Consider the following 19,129-nt stretch of genomic DNA (forward strand, 5'->3'; position numbering starts at 1 on the left):
TCAGCGGTTTAGAGAAAGGAAGACATTTGGCCTTGTCATACAACGTTTGTCATCTGGCCTAAAAGTGCATACTGACAGAGAAACCCTGTCTCTTAACAAACTGTTTGGTAGACATGCAATACGTCATGCCTTATCACCTTACATCAAACGTAAGTGCTGGTTTTTCAAGAACAACTTGCTGATTTGCTCCTGCAACATCAAGACGATTCTTTAAGGAAATGCTTCTATTTTTCATCCAACAATAGATGTCGACAGAGGAGCAGCCGACTCCTTGACAGACACAAAACTTTCCCATCATATGAAAAAGGGTTGCTCACAGGGGTACGATTTGTTAATGTTCATGTAAAGTTGAAAAATGTTTTACCCCAAAGTTGCGTTGAAATTGGATTACATAAAAAAATTAAAGTTAGATTTATTTTAGATGCTTTCTCAATTGAACATTAACACTCAACTTTGAGCAGACATTGGATATGGGTCACAGTCCAACACCTTTTGATATTTTAACTGACATTAGACTGACATACTAACGTTGGCTTTTGGTTGTCCAACGTTGAAACCCATATCCAACCAGGAACCAACATTAATACAGCACAGTGTGCCTGCTAGCTATGAACTGGCAGGAAAATCTTGTATTGTTTACAAACCTGTTTAATTATTTGAAAAAGTAGTCAAAAGAATTTTTAAAAAGGATAAATGTAAAAAAAAAAAAAACTACTGTTCAATATTGGAAAAAGCTAACTTCATGATATTCAGTTATAGAGATAAGAGCAACTGGATTTAAACTTTCTATTAATGGTACTGAAATTGATAGTGCAACGCTACGTTCACACAGAGCGCATAAATGGGATAAAACTCTACTAGGTTTACATGGGAAATGGCCTGTACTTATAAAGCCCCCCGTAATTGACATTTATGCACTATTTTTGCACGCCACGCATCACTTTACTTGGATTTTCACTTTATTTGGATTTAGTTTTTACATATGCATAGATATACGTACAAATATATATATACAGCAGAGCTATATGTGTATATACTTATTTCTTTTTATTCTTATTTTTTTTATCTTTATTATATTGTATAGTTGGATGTGTGTATATATTATATAAAACTGTAACTGGAGCGTGTAACAAAAATAATTTCCCTCTGGGATTATTAAAGTATTTCTGATTCTGATTTTCAAGTCAGGAGACTTGACCAAAGCGCTTTACACTACGTTCAGTCATTCACCCATTCACACACACACTCACACTGTGGCAAGCTTCATTGTAGCCACAGCTGCCCTGGGGCTCACTGACAGAAGCAAGGCTGCCGTACACTGGCGCCACCGGGCCCTCTGACCACCATCAGTAGACAATGCAGGTGAAGTCTTACCCAAGGACACAATGACACTGAAAGTCGGAGCCGGGGCTAGAACCGTCAATCCTAAGAGAACTTAGGTTTCAGGGAATCATGCTTGATTAGAATCACATCATTTATACCAGAGTAAAACTATCAAAGACATTTGCAATTCACTACCAAAGCAAAAAAGTATTGCATATTCTATACAATAGTGACTGATCCTTATCTAACATATTGTGTAAACGTTTGGGGAAGAGCATGTAAAACATCTTCAATCAATTGGGTACATAAAAAAAGAGCCCCAAGAAGAATAAGTGGAAAAAACTATGTAAGGGCTACAAATCCCATTTTTTTGCAGTTAAATTGAGGAATTAGAAGATTATAGTCTTTCATAAACTATTTTAAAGCATTTAACCTTGAAAAGTAGACAGGGTGTCTGCCTCACAGACTATAACTGGTGTCAGATGGAGTTTGGCCATTTAAGGCTTTATATGTGAGAAGGAGGATTTTAAATTCTATTCTGGATTTAACAGGAAGCCAACGAAGAGAAGCCAGGATAGGAGAGATATGATCTCTCTTTTTAATTTTCATCAGAACTCTGGCTGCAGCATTTTGGATCAGCTGAAGGGTTTTAACTACAGTTTGTGGACTTCTTGATAGTAAAGAATTACAATAGTCCAGCTTTGAAGTAACAAATGCATGGACTAGTTTCTCAGCATCACCCCTGGACAGGATATTTCTAATTTTTGTAATATTCCGCAGATGAAAGAAGGAAATTCTAGAAAGCTCTTTGATATGGGATTTAAATGACAGGTCCTGATCAAAAATAACACCAGGATTTTGTTACTTTAGTATCCGAGATCAATTTAATCCCAAATGAAGTCCCTGACTAATCAGCTTCTTTTTCAAAGACTCTGGTCCAAAGACTATAACTTCTGTTTCGTCTGCATTCAAGAGCAGAAGGTTAAGAGTACATATCAGTTGTGCCTGATTTTAATGCAAAGTAAATAATCATCATAAAATTTATGTTGTGGTTAAGAGTATGCACAAAGACATTATGTATATTGTGATGTTTATTATATAATTATTTATGACTTTCGTATTTAAAGTAAAAATTCTTCCTTAAACTATTGCTTTAGGGAAAGGCATCAGATAATATTATGATATTAAGATTATTCTCCTTTTACCCAGTACTTTAAGTTATTTGTCTTAAATGATGTTTCCTTTTAATTTAATCATAATAAAAAAAAATAAAAAAAAAAAACTGGTGGTTAATGACTACAATCCAGTAGTGTTCATGATAAGGTCAAAATAATAGTTTAAATAAAAAAAAAAGGAAATAGGACGTTAAACAGGTGAAGCTGACAAGTTTAATTTTACTTGTTCTAGGACACGTGAACATAATTTTCAATGTATGAATAAGCTTCAGCTAAGCTAACAATATCTTGGAGCAGCATTAAGACTTAAAACAGATTGTTTTCTGTTTTATTGTCTTCTAATTTTGGAATGTAGCTGTGTAGCAATGCTAGGTTATATGCAAACAGAAACATAAGATCGGGTTATCTTTTGTATTAATCCTCCCCCTGATCTGAGCTTTCTCCTACAATGTTTTTTTTTAGTTTGCATCCTTGGATATGAAACATTGCTGCAACTTATTGTTTCAAGTTAAAAATTTTCATAGAAGCAAGCTATGTAGCAATGTTATATGTTTTTTTTATCCATAAACAGAAATATAGTTTATCTAAGTTTTGTAATTTTTTTCTGTAAAGAAAGATAGAAACATAACATAACATGTGGTTATCCATTTATTGAAATCGTCTTGATCAAAGCTTTAGCTAACAATATTTTTTTGCAAGCGTTCATTAATATGAAAAATTGTTCTCTGCTTTATTGTCCTCAGTTTCTAAAACTTTGCAGGTAGCTCCATATGGATGCTAGGTGATACAGTTAATCTTAATCCTCCTCCTGATGTGAGGTTTCTCCAATATTTTGTTAGCATTCTTAAATATGAAAAATTGCTTTTGCTTTACTGTTCCAAGTGTCTAGGTACCATAACAGCTAACCATGTTGCAAGGCAAAACAACTGTTTCTTCCCTTAACAGAGACACCGATTTTATTTTTAATCATTTTTTTTAATCAAATTCTTTCCTTTATCAACACTACAGTTGTCAGGTTGGGTGGAAGCTTTGAGGACCCAAATGCAGAGATTAGTTTTCCTGATTTAATTAAGGACTAGTGTGGTGATGGTGAGATGAAGCTTCATGAGGCTTTGAACCATTTGGCCAAATTGCTTCAACGATCCCCACAGTTCATGAGGCTTCATGTGAACATTTTACCACCTACTGGTGGAGTGCATAACAACTTTTAGTAATATAATGTGTGATTTTTTTTAATAGTTTTTTTCTTGTTTTTTTCCCCCATCTTAAGTTCCTTTAAAATTGTTAATGATTGGTGTTTATGATAAAATCCTTTGTAAGGTTTTTTGTTTAAAATGTAAGAAAAAAATGTACATCGTTTTTCTGCCATTATAGTGAAATAAGTTGAAACAGACAGTGAAAGTGTTTGTGCAAATTGGGCAATGATAAGCCAAATAAAAGGGGTTGGTCAGTTTTATTCAAACATAATTGTTTTTCCGTAGTTTTTGGTTTTAATCAGGTTGGAAGTTACAGACATCCCAAGTTCAAAAAACTAATTTCAAGGAGATGCTTATCCCCATACCCCCGCCCCCCCGGAGACAACGGATCCATACCGTGCCCCATACATACACACTTAAGGCCAGCAACTTCTCAAAAACTGTTTATTAACTAACAGTAATTTCAGTAAAAACACAAAACAGAACAGTATCGGTCTTTTATTTTTAATACTTTCAATCTTGTAGCCTTGAACATCGGTTGTGCTTTCTGTTTTTCATGGGACGTCAACATACAGTGCACCTTGCCACGGTGTCATCATTCCTCACCATGGGATGCACAGCTTTAAGTGGCAACTAGGTGACTGCCAGAGAGTAACCCCAAACTTAATTTTTTTCTTTGTTTGTTTCTTATACTTTAATAATCCCAGAGGAAAATTACTTCTCTTCATTTAACATATCCCCTTGGGGCTGCCATTGTGTGGGTCCTAGTTCCTGAGCTGAGAACAGGTCATAACCATGCTTTTCCAACAAGGCATGGCAGAGCCTATTTATATTGTCCATTCACCAATAGACTGATTTATATTGCAAAGCTCACTATGTTAAAAGAAAGAACAACTTAGAGAATAATTGTATTTTGTCTGTTCTTGCCTTTTCATGTAATTCAACATTTCAGCTTAGAGAATGACACACGGTATGATTTCAGTAACGGAGTAACATTTATTCCACCTAAGGAAAAGCACTACATATGAAGCTACAATTGTCCCATTTAGCAGTTTTTACAAATCCAAGGTGAGTCCTTTCTGCATTTGTGACAGGTATACTTTGTGCAGCGCACACAACGCTCAGTGCTGTGGTTCCTGTTGCAAAGATTGCACACCTGGCCTGCTTATAATAATCATGAAAAAAAAAAAATAAAGTTTAGCACATTTTTCCAAAGTAACAGTTGTAGTGTGAACTAGATGAGGTTATCTAAGTTTGGAGGCACTACAATGATCTATAGTATAAATATTGGCTATTATATGCTTATAATAACAAAGAAAAATGTTGCAACTTGCAGACGGAACATTTTTGGAGCAGCGAGCTCCCCATAGGGGCCAATGTAATTCTCCCAGCGCGATAGGAGACTCATTTTGAGGAAACTACGGTTGTAGATCACTGTCTGCCTTGCTCTGGTTGTGGAAAGGTGTCTGTTTTGTTGAAAAAATCATCTGCCGACGAGTTATTAATCCAGAAAATCTGAATCTGTGAATATATTTCCAACTTTACTGCAGTTTCACGATGCTGTTTGAGTGTCTGCAGCGGAGGAGAGAGAGAGGAGAGATCGCTTGAGTTATATTCCCCCCAAATAAATAATGGTCATTATTGCATAAATGGTCATTGTTGTGTAAATATTGTTGCTTTCTACAGCTCATGCAGCTATTTTCATTTTACAGATCAGTTATTGTCTGATCGCTGCGGTGGTGGCTCCACTGAAATCATTGCGGTGTTGGCGACACTAATGACGTATAGCTTGTTATAATTAATTACAAATATGATTTTTCCCCCCTACTCTCAGGTAAAACACTCAAAGAGAGAGACTTGAGCTAAAACTGAAAGGGGTGGATTGTTTCTCCAGCCACAGCGATAATGGGGCATTTACATCTGAAAAGGGATTCATATTCATGGATAATGAAGACTGTTGGGGGGATTCGAGGCTGATGAAAAGTCACTTAAGATTGGGATATCTTGTGCTAACCACTAGGCCAACTCACCCAAAGGAGAAGCATTCCCATACCGGGAGTCAAACCCGGGCCGCCTGGGTGAAAACCAGGAATCCTAACCGCTAGACCATATGGGAAGTTATTGATCTAATGCCATCAGCTCTCTCACAAACAGTCGCCCAGAATGCTGGTTGAACAGAGCATCACTTTGGACAGGTGCAGGATAATTTATCCAACTCGCAGGCATCTGTGATCAACTATCTATATCATGGAGACTTCCGGAACTTCCAGAAGTTATGTTTTTCAACCAATCTTTAGGCTAAACCACCCAATCTAGTGTTTTTACCCAATCTATACAGTATTTTTTCAAGGGCAAACTATTAGAAACTAGTCACATTAGCCAAAATACTTGTTAAATATTATCACAACTTTAAAAATCTGAGGTGGACCTCAAACTAACAACCTCAGGGGTGGAAGTCAATGTCTTACAGCTGACGCCACTAGCAATGGTAACTTCTTACAAAAAAAGCAATACTACTTAACACTAACTTTAAAACTGTAACCAGTGGTCTGATCAGATTTTGGTCATTAAATTGTTTAATCTAACCAAAATAGAATAAACCAACTAGATTGGTGGTTTTTCTAACCAATCTATTCTTAGAATATATCTAAACTCTATCCAACTGACAGCCACTCTGATGGGGAACTGAGTAGTGAGGCTGTTTAAAAGCCTGTTGAAGTTCTCACAGGGTCTGAACCACTTCCTAAAATGGTCAGGTGGTATCATGGTAAAAAGGCTTTGGATGTCATCAATTTTGCTCCTCCTTTAAATGAATCACACCTCGGCTCATATCATAACATCACAAACTATCAGGCAACTGAGGCAAAAATCCAGTAAAATTCTAATTTACAGAAAACCAAACTAAATCCATTAAACGTCAGGGAAATTTCATGTGGGAAGCAAGAGATCAGGAACCAACAAAACAACAGGAAACCAGCGAGTAGGAACTGCAGAGGTGGTGTATATATGGGAAACAGAACAAAGGATGGGCTAATGAGCTGATAGGGAGCAGATGTGAATAGGACTAGCTAGAAGGGAGCCACGGGGAATGGAACAGGCACAAGGGGGCAACAGAGAGTTACTAAAGAAATACCAAACTGACAGAAAGGAACTACAGAGATGTATAATAAAAAAGAAACCAGAAATAAACTAAACAGAGGGCAGAACCCTGTCAAGAATAACATTTTGGTAGCATTTCTCCTTTATTACTTATCTCTGCTTCATTGTTTCAATAATTTCTTTTGTAGCTAGCTGGACAGCAGTAATAACACTAGATTGTCATTAAAAAGGATGTTACATGGAAAAATTAACTGTATTATTTAATTCAACATGACAACCAAAGCTCACAGCATTTTGTCCCTGTGCTTAAGAGGAAATAAGTGTCTTTATTTTGTGGATTTTCAGTTAAACTATATTTTAACCATATACCCTCAATTCCTGCTTATATACCTGTGCTTTTAAAAACCAATGTCTGTATCTACATGTCATGTATCTACAATCCATGTTTCTTTCCAATATTAAAAAAGTCATAATAAGGCAGTTGCACATGTTGAACTGTGGCAGATTTGAAGTCAGAAGTTTATTTGTATTCTCATCTATTTTCCATTGACCATGTGGAAAACTCCTGTGTTGTTTAAACAACAAAAGTTTTAATCATTACAAAACAGATAGCGAGTAGACTTGGATTATGCAAGCCTTTGTTTTCAATAATAGTAACCAAACACTGCCTGGTTAAGCAGGAACAGACAACAGATGGATAGGATGGGAAATTATATATTTGTACCAAACAAATAATTATATAATTTTGCTCAGTAATAAAAGACAGGAAACAAAGGAGCTGGCTGAAGTTTAGGAAGAAGTGGAGTTGGGCATATAGCCCATTGTGAGTCGTGGCCTCGGTACATGTTGCAATGAGAAGATCCATATTCACTGACTTACAGGAGCCCCCAAGGCCTGAACTTTTTCTGGAAATTCAATACAAATAAAAACAGGAAACACTTAAAAAAAAAAGTATTTCTTATCCTCAAGCAAAAATAAACAAAATTTTAGACTTACTAAACCTCTTAATATCCACCTCATTTTGGGTAATCCTTGCCTATTTTGCATACCCAAATGGAAAAGGAAATAACTTAGCCCAAATTACATGTGCAATACATTATTTGAAAGCTAACACCGTCTAGTTTCCTAATATATAAATTAAAACTGGGTGACTAGAACACAGACCAACCTGCATCAGTTCAAACATGACTCAAAGTTGTTTATTATTCTCGGAAATGATAGGTCTTTTTCCAACAGCAGTAATAAAGACATTGTTGAGAAAAGGCAGGTTTTATTGTATTATATTTGGTCTACATCATGTCGACCACAAATGCAAAACAATTCAGACCTCTAGCTATAACAGTTCCAGAGCTGTGGGGCTTTGAACTTTTGGTGTTAGCTTGGAGCTGCGCACAATGGCTCCACCTGCTGGTAAAAATTTAAGCGGTCGAATTTTATGCATTCTGAATTGTTAGCCCCACTTAAGGTCCACTTAACCCCCACCGAGTCGCCGGCGACCAGGTGGGGGTTTAAGAGGTTAAAAAATTACCTGTCATGTATAGGACTAAGATTTAGGCCTACTTATTACAGTACTCATACAAACTAGTTGTTCATGACAGACCCTCCCCAACAGGTGTTGTCATCATTATTCCTACTATTAGCTGCTCATGTTGTGAAGATACCAGTCACAATTGCTAACTTAAAGGTGCAGCTTCTTGATTTCCTTGTTTCCTTACCCTTTAGGGCACTTCTTTTCAGCTACGTTTTCTCTACTTTTCTCCTCTTTTCTCGACCCTTTGTCAAATTTTTTTGGTTTTGCCACTTTCTTCCTGGATCATTTTTGCACACGTGAAGTAAAATTACACTCTTTCTGGTTTAGCAAAAGAATTTTAATCAAAAACATAATTAATGTGTCCAAAAAAGCAACAACTTCATGAGCCATACTACACGTATGGAGAAATTTGCAGGCAACCACTTAGTGTATGTCAAAAATGATTGCATTCTTGTTCAACTCAGTGATGAAGTTTCTTCATCCATGCCTATCTTCAACGATTTTTTAATACTTTTGTATTGAAGATTTTGTTTTCAAGTTCCTTTCTGGCCAAACAGGAGCGCATACATGCCTGAACTTAAAACCTAAATTACAATCTAAGTTTAAAATTACATGATAAAACAAGCCAATGGCACTTTACTGTGCTAATGCGCTGTTACAGGTCCAGTGTATTTTCCTCTTAATGGTAAGTGCATTCCTGCCACTGGGAAGAACGTTAGATTGTCTATCCATTTAGAAAGTGTGTACTGGGTCATCCAGCCTGGTTCCATCCATTAAAATTTACTTTTTAATACTATATCCCAATCGTGGAAAGGGGATAACTTTACATGTATACATAATAAAAAAATAATATAAGCTAACAAAACTAACCACTGTTGTTACGATGCTCGGGGGAATCGCTCTGCCTTCAGCTATGCTATGTCTACAGAAAAACATCATGTTTACCAAGTGAAAATGGGTCTAACCCTACTGTGGTCATTAGAGTTTGTGTCTCACTGTGTCAATTTTGCACAGCAATCAGGCTATTCAGAAATCTGTACGAAACATTAAATAAGAAAGCTTATTTTCTCACTATGTAATGTTTGAAATCAATCCAAACTGCTCCAATTAGACCAGCCCTAATAGTAGCTTGCTCAGACTTTAGCATTTTCCAATTGCCCTAATCGGTAAAACTGTACAAGAACACCGCTTTTAATTACATATCCTTGTCCAAATTAATTCATAACTTCACAGAATGATAATTTAGTTCCCTTCTCTTTTGACTCCATTAATGCTTTGATTTGACAGGACCCAGAATAAAACACTGAAACTCTACCCTCTCATCTCTCTTCACCTCCTAGCCTGCCTCCAGAGCACTGAAAGAAAGCCCCGACAGATATTTCACATATGACATACGTCAAGAAATACCTTTCCCTCTCTTTTACAGAAACTTTCAGTTAAACGTTTGTCTCACTCAAGCACGAGCTGCGGCTCCTAAAAGCAAGCACACCCCCTTTTTGTGAGTAGCTGCAGTGCAAAAGCCCCATATAAGGATATGCTGATGATGTAATGGTCTACAGGCAGGGAGCACATATTGTTTGGTCTATCTGTAGGAATGCCCACATTACAGCTACTCAAAGAGTGAGAGCCATAGACGGAGGACGAGCTGAGGGGTCCACAAGATAATAAACCCATGGTAAAGCTTTAAACCCAGGTAGGCAAAATAAATGCAATTATTTATGTATTCAGGATAACAAATTGAAAAACTTGAAGCAAGCTGATAATCATTATTTTGTTTAAATCCATTAAATTTAGCTTTTGCGTGTAGTTTAAGCAGTGTTTTGGTTGTTTCAGGGAAACGTCTTTAATTTCAAGTCTATCGGAAGGATGCCTAACCTCATTCAACTAAAATAGTTAGTTCTAAGACATGAGACCAGTAGCTTTTTAATTATACTAAAATTAAGTTTCCCGAATCTTGATTTAATATAAAATTATTAGCAATGGTAAAAGATTTTTGCAAGTAAATAACCTTATGAAAAGAACATATTTTATTCATTTATATCTTATTTTAAGTTTGGTGAACAAAATACAAATTCCACTGGCAGACAGTTTTATTAACCTGCTCTGATGATGGTGAAATACACTTATACAGAAAGTTGTACTTATTTTTAGATCACTTCTTTCACGGGGCTGTAGAAAATACTAAATGTTAGCAAATGACCACTTATCTGAGGTCTAATATTTCAGTTAAAAGTTTAGGATGTTGCGGTTATAAAAAGAAATGAAAGAAATATGTTTATCCTTTCATTAAAAAAAAGAAAAGCATGAAAGGTTTCAGATTTTTGTGAAGAGTTTTCACACCACTCAGTGTCAAAAGTAGTTTTCTTTTCGTGATTCGTTTCATGTTTTCCCAAAACTTTTTCATCCAACTTAATTCTTGAAAAGGTCAAATTTAGCATTTATATTTAACATGAAAGATTATAAAGCGTTTTAATTCTAAACAGTAACCGGATAATCCTGAGAGATTCAAATTACTTGAGTTGGGAAAATGTGTACTATAAAATGTTGGTTTCACCGACAACAACAAAACATTAAATTAAGACAAATGGAGTCTTGTAATTATTATAATCAAAATACATCTTTTGTTTGATTTGTATGAAATACTTCACAGAGTACAGACTGCTAAAACTGAAATCTATATTTCAATTTATCTTGAAACAAATGCATTTTTTCTTGTATTGAGCGGATAAGTAAAACAATTTGTCGAAGGCATAAGATCCATTATGTTTAAAATAAGAACTAAAAAGTCTATATTCTTATCTGAAGTGCATAATATATAGTCTCATTTTTACAGCAAAAATACTCATTCCATTGTAAGATTACGTTATTTACCTGCTGAAATTAAGTGCAAATAGACTCACTTTTAGAAATGTTCTCACTAACTCTATTTTTTCATTAATTTTTATATTTTATTAGCATCCATTTTAAATTAAATAAACATTCTAGAACAATATTTGTGTCACAAACAATACGTCGAGCATTGCTGGTTAAAATACTGACTTTTTAGTTACTAATTTATAAGCAGCCATTTTAATGGTTCTTAATTGTTTTTTTTTTTACACATTTTGGATGAACTGAATTGTTTATTTTTTAACTGACAAGGAATTTTTGGCAATTCAAGAGCTGTATCATTCATTCATGCTCTAATGAATAAATATATAAGGAATATATTTTAGACATTTTGTTTGCCCTCAGGAGGGAACCTTTATATTTGCCTGATTCACAATATGAATCATTATCCCTCTGAAATAGTCACTGCATAAAGCCGTACATACATGACCTAACCAGTTGTGGTGAAACATGCAGGGCAGATTTAGGCAATAAGCTGAGCCACAGTTTCCAGTCCTTTGGCGAGGGAATCCTGTTGGTTAGACCTGCTGCTGCAGGCTGGATGCTCCTTTTTTCCCTTTTATGATAGGATCTAATGTTGAGCTAACAGGAGGGGGAAATTTAATATCTTTAAAGAAAAGCAAAAAACAGTCCAGTTGAAGCCACAAACCCATCAAATCACACCATGAAAATTATTTGTCCTTGACATTTTTAAAACCCACGGTGGCTGTCAGGTTTTTTATTTTTACAGAGCTGAAAATCAACAGAGTTGTTAGTAAGGAGTTGTACTATGCTCTATGTTACAATTTAAATATGAGAGGAACTCGGTTTAACTGCTTTGGGCTTCCCAGGTCAGACGCTCGTTGCATATTCTAGTCCAAGTGTCAGTAATCTTTAAAATCCAGAGTACCATTACACTTTTCACATCATAAGAAATGTCTGGAGCCCCAGAAACTTTGAACATTTGCAGTCAAGAGCCCAATTTTTTGTTAATAAACCTTCATAAAGATCATAGGGTAACAAACATTTTCTTGTATGGAATGTTACATTTTTATTTAGAATTTTGAATCTATTTTTAAAACCATGTGCTTGGGAAGTACGATATTTCTATTATATTCATATATTAGAATCCATTTCCTTTTTGGGCTAAACTCACGAGAACCCAGTTATACTCATGTTTGGGCTCTGCCATTCTGGGATAAAGTTTGAAGTTTGAATGTCTCAGGTTATTCTGAGCTATCTCTTTAATTATGCTGCTTTAGGCTTAGACTGCTAGAAGACATAGACACTACTTTTATTCATTCTGTTTCATTCTATCTCTATTCTCTAGTAGTTCTTCCTCTAACTTTATTTCCTCCTTGCTTGAACTTTCATTATAGTAGCACCCTCTGGCCAGGTTTTGATTTTTCTTTTTTATTTATAATCCACAAAACACACCCCACCACCTTTATTTAGGAAAAATAACTTCATTAATGTCCAAAAATGACATTGACAGGATTAGTATCTGGCTGAAAACGTATAAAGAAAAAAACGATCAGTAGCAACTCCTGTCCTCCTTTGGGACAAAAGCCTTTCTGCTTCTATTTTCGACAATGACATCACCACCATAACAGCAGGGACTGAGATAAGAGGTTGAGTAAATAGTGATTACAGGCAAGTTTACCCCAGAGATGTGTTTGTTTTAGAGTATCCTTAGCAACCCCATGTTTGCGTATATGAGGTCTGTTTAAAAAGCAGCATTTTTAGCACTTTTCTCTCTGAGCAAGGAGGGTGCAAATTGCACGGTGGTTTATGATCACAGCAATATATGAACACAACAAACTTAAGTTACCATAAAGAAACACTTACTAAAAACATCAGGAAAATGGAAAACTCCACTTTCGGACATTTAAAGAAATTTTCAAAGACTTGATTAAGTAAAATTTAAAAATTAAAGGCCTACACAAGCATACCTAAACTTTCTCTTGTATTTGTAGTTGTATGGCATAACCATTAACAGTTTAAAATGTGATGCAAGAAGAAGTTAGAAAATTATACTTTTAGTAAAATTGTTGATTACTAATTTATAGCAAATTCATATTTTATATGTTCAAGGTGACATATTGACAGAATTTTCTCAACCAAAATATTATAGGTAATCTTTTTAGGTTTAAATATTTCTAGGTTGTAATCTTTTAATATAATAAATAATACAGAAAATTAGCAAAAAGGAAAAAAAAATTGCAAATGCACCAATCTAAACCAGAGTCACTGAATAGGCAGTTACATTGTTATATTACAATGTCTACTTTATAATATACTTTTTGTATGTATTTGTTTTTCATTGTATTTGATTTACAAAAATTGTGTTTGCATCTTTTTCTATAATAGAGGGTCCAAATATTTAGTCATCTGACTCACAAAATAGAGCCAGAATAGAACCAGGACCCAACGTATTGCTTTAACAATCAATATATTAAGTTTAGTTTTTTCCTAAGTGGTACATTCATATCTTTAAAACATAAATATGCCTCATCAGTAATATTTTAATTGTTTATTTTAATATTTGCAGAGGATCTCAAGACCCCATTCTTGATCTAGAAGTAGCTAGTAGCTAGAAAACCCCAACTTTGGGAGTTACTTTTAAAGAAGGGAGAGAAAAAGTATGAATACAGCAGCTTTACAAAGGAAGAACTGACTGAATATACAGAAGTTTCCAAAAGTATTTGTATAAGAGTGAAACTATAGTTAATAATTCTGGGCACATAATAAATAGTCATATCAGCATTTTAATTTAAAACACATTTATGTTAACTGTTGGCCAAACTTGAAGCTTTAATGAGTGCAGATTAAATACCATAAGATTCCATGTTTCCATAAGATTATGGTCTCTCTCCTACACCTGTGTGGAACTGTTTGTTGTTGTTGTTTCTTTGCGGTCATCCGCAACTTTTGTCACTTCGATAGAGGAACAAACCAGAGAAAGTCATCTCCCCTTGACAGGATACTTTTCGGGAAAGCCTGTTTAGACATTTCTGCTTTCTTCCTGTTTAGCAAAGCATCTTTAGTCTAAAAGCTGTTCTCTTCAAGAGTAAAATTTTGACTTCATATCCAGCAGTCATCTCTTGAATCAACTGGCAACGTAATAAAAAGAGTACTGACTTAAAATAAAAGAATTAACAAACAGTTTTTTGTAAAATGGTTATAAATGTCTATGTAGCTGTAAACATGTGTTTATTCTAAGGTGACCAGATTTCTGAAATCCAATCTGGGGACATTTCTAGCACATAGATAAAAAGAAGTATGTAACATCAAAATTCATTTAGAAAACCGGGACAGTGATCCCTTTATTTATTTTTCCATATTTATTAAAATTTAAACCAAAAAATCTATTGTGAAATCCAGGGATGTGCCTCTCCATACTGCTAGTATTTTCTAAGATTAATAAAATGAATCAATCAGCAGTGTTTATTGGTCTTCTCTGTCTTCTTCCCTCTCCATCTTCTTTTCTTTCTAGATCTCTTCTGACTTCTGCCTGCTCTCTGTTTAACTCTTTTTAAGCAGATTTTTCTTCCTTCACTTTAACTGACCTATCCATCAATGTTCCAATTTTCCTCTGCTCTCATTTAATCTTCTTTCTATCAGTCTTATAATCTTCTTCCTCTCCTCTTCTATCAATCCAGCATTAATCTAAAACAGAGACATAATACAATCAAAATCCCTTCCAAACAACAGTATGTACAACATGAATACTTACAATTTAACAGTTAAAGCAAGATTCCTGTTTCACACACCAGATGAAGCAACAAAATGTGTGACCCATCATGCATTGTGACCCAAGGAGGCGCTACATGTATTTAACCATAAACTTCTTTAGGTTTAGATATGAATCCAGTAAAGTGACTTTAGGGTCAGTAGATAACAGACTTGTGAGGAGACTCCATTACAGCAGACACTTTGGTCATAGTATATGATGGGTCATAACACCGGTATAATCTGATCATACATATTATGATTATGATGATGATTATCACTATTGTTATTATTTTTTTATCTGATTAGATACTGAAAAGGCTAATCACTACAATATTTGGATCGACAAGTTAAAACATACATAAAAAAATGAACGTTATACAGGTGGTTATCTCTTCCTCCATCATTCTCAGATCATGCAGATCTTGTCTCATTTAATTTTCCTGTTACTGCCTCATATTTTTTATGATGAGGAACATTCATATATCCAAATTGATTAGTAGATAATTGGATGCAAGCCTAGAAGTCTGTGCTCATAAATCATAACCATAAAACAGCAAAACAACTTACCGTATAACCCTACTTACAATAACTAACTATCTGAAACTATAAACTAAAGGTCATCAATGGATTCTAAAAACATCTTATGGTGAACCGTTGTTGATACCTTTCAAACCACCATACCAGATTTGCGTCTTACAAGGAGTTTTCAATCATTCTGTTTATTTTCATCTGAGTCTATTTTGGGTCTCTTCATCTTTAGCAAAAAAAAGCCCTTTTTTTTTATAAAGCTAGGCACAAACCAAACATTTATCACAATGATCAGCCCAAACCAAATCAAATGAACCAATTAACAGGCTAACTATAACACAAAGCAGCACCCCATTAGCTGCAACCAGTTGTGATAATAACCTTTTACTTCTTTCTCATCTGTCTTAAAAGTGGTGCCCTCTGCTTCTCATCTATACATTAACACCTGCCAATCAGCTAAAAGGCAAGGCAAATTTATTTGTATAGCACAATTCAGCACAAAGACAATGCAAAGTGCTTTACATGATTAAAATACAGGAAGATAAAACAGAAACAAAGCACATAGGAAAAATAAATAAATAATTTTTTTTTTTTTTAATTTAAAAAATAAAACAGCGTTTTCTGTGTGCAACATGCTCAAGTGCTGTTTCTGCCTTAATAATAGTCTACACACAACATTTTCCGCTTTATTCATAAAACTGTAAAATCTGGGACATTTCCGATGAAGGGACTGTGAACAATTTCCGGGGACAGTCCCCATTTTGGACCACCTTTCCCCAGAAATTGGGGACCTCTGGTCACCAATTTTATTCAAACTTATTCTATTTGAGCTAAGGTCATACCAAATTATACATTTTCATGACTGTGCTAATCTAAGTTATTTAGCAAACAGTAATGTATGCATAAAATTTTCAAAATTACTTGTAAGACTGCTAGTAAGAGTATTTATTATGCATGTGCTCTTTTTGCAGGATTTTGATTAAATATGCAACACTATGCATTAAGGGCTAAAAAGATGACAAGTTATTCTTATATTTAAAATAACATTTTACTGGATGTTATTTCCGGGCTGCACAATGGTAGTGTGGTAGCACTGGTGGCTTGCAGCAGTTCCTGGCCCGGGGTCTTTCTGCATGGAGTGTTTATGTTCTCCCTGTGTATGCGTGGGTTCTCTCCAGGTACTCCTGCTTCCTCCCACAGTCCAAAACCATGACGTTACATTAATTGGTTTCTCACAGTTGTCTTAGGTGTGAGTGTGTGTGTGCTTGACTATGTGTCTTTGTGTGTCTTTGTATTGCACTGCGCCAGACTGTCAACCTACACAGGGTGTAGCTGCATGTATGTATGTATGTATGTATGTATGTATGTATGTATGTATGTATGTATGTATGTATGTATGTATGTATGTATGTATGTATGTATGTATGTATGTATGTATGTATGTATGTACACTATATTGCCAAAAGTATTTGCTCACCCATCCAAATTATTGGAATCAGGTGTTCCAATCACTTCCATGGCCACAGGTGTATAAATTCAAGCACCTAGGCATGCAGACTGTTTTTACAAACATTTGTGAAAGAATGGGTCGCTCTCAGGAGCTCAGTGAATTCCAGCGTGGAACTGTGATAGGATGCCACCTGTGCAACAAATCCAGTCGTGAAATTTCCTCGCTCCTAAATATTCCACAGTCAACTGTCAGCTGTATTATAAGAAAATGGAAGTGTTTGGGAACGACAGCAACTCAGCCACGAAGTGGTAGGCCACGTAAACTGACGGAGCGGGGTCAGCGGATGCTGACGCGCATAGTGCGAAGAGGTCGCCAACTTTCTGCAGAGTCAATCACTACAGACCTCCAAACTTCATGTGGCCTTCAGATTAGCTCAAGAACAGTGCGCAGAGAGCTTCATGGAATGGGTTTCCATGGTCGAGCAGCTGCATCCAAGCCATACATCACCAAGTGCAATGCAAAGCGTCGGATGCCTTGGTGTAAAGCACGCCGCCACTGGACTCTAGAGCAGTGGAGACGCGTTCTCTGGAGTGACGAATCGCGCTTCTCCATCTGGCAATCTGATGGACGGGTCTGGGTTTGGCGGTTGCCAGGAGAACGGTACTTGTCTGACTGCATTGTGCCAAGTGTAAAGTTTGGTGGAGGGGGGATTATGGTGTGAGGTTGTTTTTCAGGAGCTGGGCTTGGCCCCTTAGTTCCAGTGAAAGGAACTCTGAATGCTTCAGCATACCAAGACATTTTGGACAATTCCATGCTCCCAACTTTGTGGGAACAGTTTGGAGCTGGCCCCTTCCTCTTCCAACATGACTGTGCACCAGTGCACAAAGCAAGGTCCATAAAGACATGGATGACAGAGTCTGGTGTGGATGAACTTGACTGGCCTGCACAGAGTCCTGACCTCAACCCGATAGAACACCTTTGGGATGAATTAGAGCGGAGACTGAGAGCCAGGCCTTCTCGTCCAACATCAGTGTGCGACCTCACAAATGCGCTTCTGGAAGAATGGTCAAAAATTCCCATAAACACACTCCTAAACCTTGTGGACAGCCTTCCCAGAAGAGTTGAAGCTGTTCTAGCTGCAAAGGGTGGACCGACGTCATATTGAACCCTATGGATTAGGAACGGGATGTCACTTAAGCTCATATGTGAGTCAAGGCAGGTGAGCAAATACTTTTGGCAATGTATGTATGTATGTATGTATGTATGTATGTAAGTAAACTGAGGTATCCGTCTGTCCGTATGTTATGTTAATCCCAACCTTTCTTGTTGTTATATTCTCATTTGGATGTCTTGTTTAAGACACATGACACTGCAGTGCTTATAAAAGACCCACATTGCTGACGTCATGTATCACAGACCTTTTTAGGAGGTTTTCGTTTAAACTCTGTAGAGCAGGGGAATTCCGGTAATTTTAAGGAGGAAAAAAAAGGGAAAGAAACAGGGAGGGTGGCAGTGGCGGGGGCATGCTCTAGAGGAACCCCTCAATTATTGGGTTGTTCCATGCCAGGGGGGTTATCGTTGTTAAAATGCCTGGCAGCGGATCCCCTTAGGGGATATATGAGCCATGCGGCAGCAGCCCTGACCAAGGTTACATGCTGCGGCTCCGACAGACATCACACATTGAGCATTGAGAACTAAACTATCAGATAAAGTTGCTTATGCTACGTTTTAAACAACAGAAGATTTCTCCTTGTTTCCTTGCAACTTTTACTAAGATCGCTCTAATTTTTACTTTACCTTGTTCTTAAATTTACCCATACTCACAAGTAAACTCTAAACTGTTTTTATTATTACAAACAGCTCAACTTTCTTCTGGTTTTTATATCTATTAGTGATTTGAGTCATTTGACCTGGATTTCTAAGTCTCCTATGCTTCTACATTCAATTTTCCCACCAAACCTATCTGACCTCATGCTGCTAAAGTCTTTAAAAATATTATCTATGCTCTATATAACTTTACAGCTTGTGGAACCACCTTCAGCAGCAGTAACGCTTAGGCCCCATCCTCATCCAGATTATATTAGGTGTGCCTTATAGGTATTTTGCCATCTAGGCTTTGTATCAAAGAGATGCAGCCCTTTTTGAAACCAAATAAATAATTTTTGACAGGTAAGTAGAGTAACTTAAATTTGACTCAAGTAAGAGAACTACTTTATTCATTTAT

The 19,129-nt window shown here is 36.1% G+C and overlaps 1 protein-coding gene and 1 non-coding gene across 3 annotated transcripts in view; one reads left to right on the forward strand and one right to left on the reverse strand.

Moving 5' to 3' along the window:
• The window catches only part of filip1l (filamin A interacting protein 1-like), a 116,959-nt gene that overhangs the window by 82,699 nt on the left and 15,131 nt on the right, over window positions 1-19,129 (forward strand). Inside the window, exon 1 of one of the 2 annotated variants that reach the window (XM_038280914.1) lies at window positions 9,888-10,017. The exons of the other annotated variant lie outside the window; for it this stretch is intronic. The gene's annotated coding sequence lies outside the window, so the exon portion shown is untranslated. Of the gene's footprint in view, window positions 1-9,887; window positions 10,018-19,129 lie in introns of those variants that run through there. 2 annotated transcript variants of the gene reach the window in all.
• Window positions 5,739-5,810, reverse strand: trnae-uuc. The gene has a single exon. It is a non-coding gene; the product is annotated as a tRNA-Glu (tRNA).

The sequence above is a fragment of the Cyprinodon tularosa genome, unplaced genomic scaffold (genome assembly GCF_016077235.1).
Source record: "Cyprinodon tularosa strain WSP-4 unplaced genomic scaffold, ASM1607723v1 ctg166, whole genome shotgun sequence".
NCBI lineage: Eukaryota > Metazoa > Chordata > Actinopteri > Cyprinodontiformes > Cyprinodontidae > Cyprinodon > Cyprinodon tularosa.